A 5,366-nucleotide genomic window follows, 5' to 3' on the forward strand; every position below is an offset into this window, starting at 1 on the left:
ACTGGCTTCACCCACCCTAAGACTTCTTGGCTGACATCAGAACAACTTCAGACAGCACGGCAATGCGGTAGTTTTTTACTCCGTTTACTCTTTCTGTGACCTGGCAGTCGTGGTAGTTACTACACTTGGCTTTTGAAATGGCAAGAGGAAAGTAGAAAAGGGTTGAATTATGTGGAAAGCTTCCAAAGAAGTGCACACGTTCAGAACATGCTTATTTCTTGTTCCTTTTTTTTTTTTTTGTAGGATGGATAGATTTCTTTGATGGGGATTTGTGGGATGCCTTTGCTCAGGATATGTTGAATTGGTCCCATGAAAATGATCTTATAAGGCAAGATCCGAATGTGTTGGATCAGTCACTTCACCGGATTGATCCCTCCTGGCGTCAGGCACTCTGCCTGTCTGTCTCGGTCAGGAGCGAGGGGCTCCAGTACTCCATGGAAGACGGGAGAGAGCCGAATCTCCATCGGGAGGAGCCTGTTCCTTGCCATAAACTAAAAGGAAACCCAGAACAATTATACACTTCTCAAATTATCTTTGCTGAATGCCTGAAGTTGAGCAGCATGAATCAAAGCCTTGTGCCAGGAATGAGCTTAGTGCTGCTAACAGAGTTACTGCGGGTGTGTGCCCGTCCTCTGCTCTGCGAACAACGGGGTTTCCATTTCATTACTGCCCCAGGAAGAGTTTTATTAGTAGATTGAAAAATCAAGTGTAGGGAATGAAAGTGGAAATAAAGTCTCCAGGCTACCCCGTAACAAACTTTTGGAATGTTATGATCTATTGCAAAATGGTTTGGAGAATTCAGAGTACGTGTGTAGTCACTGCTAGCCCTGATAGCGATTCAGATCGCTTGCAGTTACTTGCAAAAGTAGTTCCTTATGTTTTAATTTTTTTTTCTTTTTTATTTTTTGATGAAGAATTGGAGGCAGAGGGATAAATCAAGTTTTATCAGCTAAGGCATTTTTTTTTCTCTAAATGTGGTACCATGGGAAAATTAAATGTTTTTCAATTTTTTTAAATAAGGGATGAAAGAATGAAGCTGTTGGTCAGCAGTGTCTCACAAGTTAATACAGGTTGTTCAGATATACACTAGGGCAAAATAAGAGAAAATAGATTTTTTTCTTATTGCATATGGATTTGCTTTTTCTTTTTCCCTTAGATCTCGAATCGGTAGGAAGCCAATTTTTTCAGTAAATACTTTTAACTCAGTCTGGTGTGTTTGCAGCGGTATGCTGGGGTAGAGCCGTTACTCTTTAGCTACCTAAGTGAGGGTAGGGAAAAGAACGAACTAACAAGAAATCATTGTAGGAAAAAAAAATGAAAAGCAAATTATTTTTGTTTTCTAGTAAAGTCAAAATAATGTAAGCTCCACGCCTTTTATTAGCTGATGTGTTTATCTATTTATCAGTTTAAAGGACTGCATTTAAAATTTAGTGTAAATATATTTTCAGCTAACATGACCCCTAGAAGGGCAGTGTGCCTGGCTGGCTGAAGAGATTGCTGATAAAGAAAAGCAGTCAGGATTCTGCTTCAAATACCGGCCTCTTCACACCACCATGGCTACGAGCCAGGCTCTGATGAAGGGTAGGTGCTCATCCTCACCACACTGCCTCACTTCAAAAATTTTCCTAATAGTGACAGTGCTGAGTGCTCAGCGATGCGAAGTTGTAAGGTGAAGCGAAACACTTGGAATTATGTATGAAAATGTGTGTATGAAAACTGGGTGTGAGTTTATGGAAAGATAGGAGAAGATCTGTTGGTCCTGTTAGCTGCTTTTTTCAAGAGATTACTCCTTAGATGCATTGCCATATAGATGAAAAGTTATTTACGCATGAGCCTTAAAACAAGAATTCAGCGCACTGCGTGCTGCTGTCGCTATCTGGACATATTGTTTAAACAAAAGGATCTGGGCTAGGCCATCGTTTAAAGATGCTGTTTAATTTTTCTTGTAAACCAGCTCCACCAAATGTGAGAGCCAGTTTTATTTTAAAGTCTAGCTGGTGGTATTGGGGAAGCAGATGTTTAAGTAGCGCTCGCTCACTCTCAAATATGTCAATGTTTTGTATGCTGCCATTTCCATGGAAACAGGTACTGGCTCAGCCAAAATGGCACAGGGATTTCAAAATTAGGTTTTAAAAAATAAAATCAAGATAGGTTAGTCATTCATGTTTTTACTCATACATGCTGATAGTGGTGGTGCTGACAGAATATCTCTTTTGAATATATTAGGTACAGTCATGCGAACGGCAGGTCAGTGATTCATATTTTTAATTAATGTGTTTAAAAAGTGGGCTTGTGTTTGATGGAACTTTATTAGAAAAGGATGCATTTATTGCATTTCGCTCAGCATCTTCTCTTCCATGTGTTTGAGAACAGTCACATTTTCATCACTTCTTTAGGCCTTCACCTTCCTGAAAAAAAGATAAAATATGTTTTGGATGAGAACTGCGGATTCAAGCTAGTTGGCAAACTTTACACTTTGTTGTTTTTTTTTGTTTGTTTTTAAATGTAAAGTGGCTCAGGAAACAACAAAATGATCGTTTGTGAATTTGGAATCTTTAGAAGCCTGTAAAAATGAGGCAGGCCCCACTTCTTCGGGCTATTTGCCTTTGGGGACGTTTGCTTTAGGAACAGCCTACTTAGAGCCAAGGCAGTTATCCCCGTTCAGCATTGCTGCAGCATTAAAAAATTGGAGTAAACCAGTGGGACCCGCCGCTTCCCAGGATGGTGTGCAAAGAGCAAATCTCATAGGAAGCTGAGGACAACAAGCTCCAGGAATTCGTGAAAAATGAAGACACCTCTAATTGTCGTCTTGTGCCTTCAGCTTGATCGTTCAGACATCTGAATGTATTTTCTAGCTCAAGCCACGGCTCAGTGTCTTTCTGCAGTATGAACCGAGCGTCCCACGTCCCCGGAGCAGTGGTTCCCGGCTGTCAGGAGAGACGGGAGCGGGAGGTCGGCGCTGCAGGTGTAAAGCAATTGGAAAGGCCTGGTGCAAGGAAGGGGGAGAGAAAGGCAGCGCCAAGAGATAGCTGGGGCACTTCGCTATGAGCCTGGAGCCTGAGCTGCGAGGCACGGACCCAGCACTGGCGTAGCCCAGAGGAGACGGCAGGCGCTGTGGGGAGGGCAGGAAGGCAGAACTGGCCTGAAGGAGCACAGGGAACGAAGGCGCTGCAGGGCTCAGCTAGTGGGGTGGAGGAAGCAGCAGCCGCCACATGGCTGTGCGAGGAGATGGCGTAGAAAACAGCTGTAATGGAGCCACCAAAAAAAGAAAAAAAAAATAGGAACATTGCTCTAAAAACATTGGCAGTTTCCCAGAAGAACACAGACTTTTTTTTTCTTCTTCACCAAAGTGGAATTTGTTTGACAGAACAATTCCCCTTAGAAATAAAATTCTTTAAACATTGGATCACTAAATAATGAAGGGTAAAGTGCTTAGCGACCTAAATTAGATTCCTTAAAAGGATACCCACTAGGATCAAACTGTGTTTCGGTATGGGCTCTGCTGAAGTGAAATATTTTCCCAAAACATAGGGGCAAAACAAACCTACAATTCATGCGTACAGCTTGCTGTCCAAGTCTGCTGGCACTTTCCAAATAGCAAAAGGGAATTGGTAGCATTTGCCTCATGTCAAAACTTTGCTGAGCGCTAGCGGTGCATCAGCAGCGGTGCTCCTGCTCCTGCCAAGGAGCCACCAACCAAGCCAGAAATGAAACTTTCATCCAGGACAGGCTCTCACGGCTCCCTTTCATGACTTTGTGGCGTTTTTTTCCCTTCTGTGTTAAGGATTCCCTCGGCGATTATGAAAGAAGCCATGAAACTGAATATCAGTTTCTCAAGGACTAGGATAGAAAAATGCAAGAAATAAGTGTACTGGATGAGGCCAAATGGCCATCTGGGCTGGCATCTTACCAGCTTACTAAAATAGAATGAAGAATTTTTCTTCCTCTTGCCTGATCAATTTCAACCTGTAAGTAGTGTGGTTGCAGACACAGGGTGTTTCTGGGATGGGGAAAAGCAGAGCGGAGTTCTTTGTTACGCTTCACTCACTGGAGTAGTCATATGACAAATAATTTGTTGCAGACGTACGCTTAGTGCTGCCCTACAAACTAAGCCTTGCTCGAACATGCCTGCAACGCTGGTGTGGGTTGTTAGGTAGCGTGGTCTGCTCCAGACCAACTGATGGCAGAAGTGAGGTGTGGTAATAAAAGGGCAATGGTGCAGCAAGGCATCGAAAGCTGGCGTGAGTAGTGGTTTTATTTTGCTATCAGAAGATCTAAAGAATCTTAACGTGAGACCTGTGGCATACAAGAAAACAAAAAAGTTAATATGCAGTAATAAATTGATTATGCATATAATAGTTTTAGCAGGGCTATAATTATCAAATTAATCTATTTTTAAACATCAGTTATTTAACAATTTTGCTTAAAAGTACTGGATAATGTAATTCTGTACTATATATAAGTAGTCAGGTTTCATGGAAAATCAGAATGAACAGAAAAAAAACATTAAAGAATCCTGCATGTCATTCTGGAGGTCAGTCACAGCAGTGAACACCCTAAGATGATCCCTGAGCATTAGCAGAGCATTCCCCTTTTTGATAGAAAAGGGGTATTTGGTCAGTGTTTTCAAAAGCACCACGCTCATGCAGAGTCAGAGAAATAAACTGGAAGGTTCAACATTCTAGAAGATGGCTAAAAAATAAAATTCTGATAATGTAGCTCCCCATCATGTTACAGGGACCGAAAGCTACTTATCGTCCTAAGAGAGTCAGGGTATGACCACAGAATCTACCCGAAAACGGTCCAGGTGTCCACATAAGCACCTGCCTCTCAGCATACATTCCTCATGGGAAATCAGATTAATTTAATTCATAATACCGGAAGGCTACTGACTTTGGTGCGCATGTGGCCAGTTATCAAAGGGCAGCGCGATTGTTGTACACTTACCCACGTACACCCTCACAGTAACCTGTTTGTTTGACCAACAGTCCCATGGTTCAGGGGATGCAAACATGCGGCACCGGAGTGACCTGCGTAGGACTGGCCAAAGAAGTTTTTATTCAGTGCCAGAGGTTCTGCAATTGTAGTCACTGCACGTGAAGCTCATTCTTGGGTTAAAAAGTTCTAGGGAATGTATGCTTGTACTGCCTTCCAAGCTTATTTTTTTGTCACATTCAGGGCACGTAGTGACTTCTCTATCTCATGTCCCGTCCCAGAAGTTGGCCTTTATCAAACAGCTGTAACCACTGCTGATGTGCCAGAATACCTCAGCTTTGGTGAAGGCCTCAATTAATCCAACTCTCAAAAGTCAAAATCACCTTGATTTACACTTTTGCTGCAAAAGAAAAAAGCCAGAAAGCCTCACA

Source organism: Cygnus atratus, chromosome 11 (genome assembly GCF_013377495.2).
Source record: "Cygnus atratus isolate AKBS03 ecotype Queensland, Australia chromosome 11, CAtr_DNAZoo_HiC_assembly, whole genome shotgun sequence".
Classification (NCBI taxonomy): domain Eukaryota; kingdom Metazoa; phylum Chordata; class Aves; order Anseriformes; family Anatidae; genus Cygnus; species Cygnus atratus.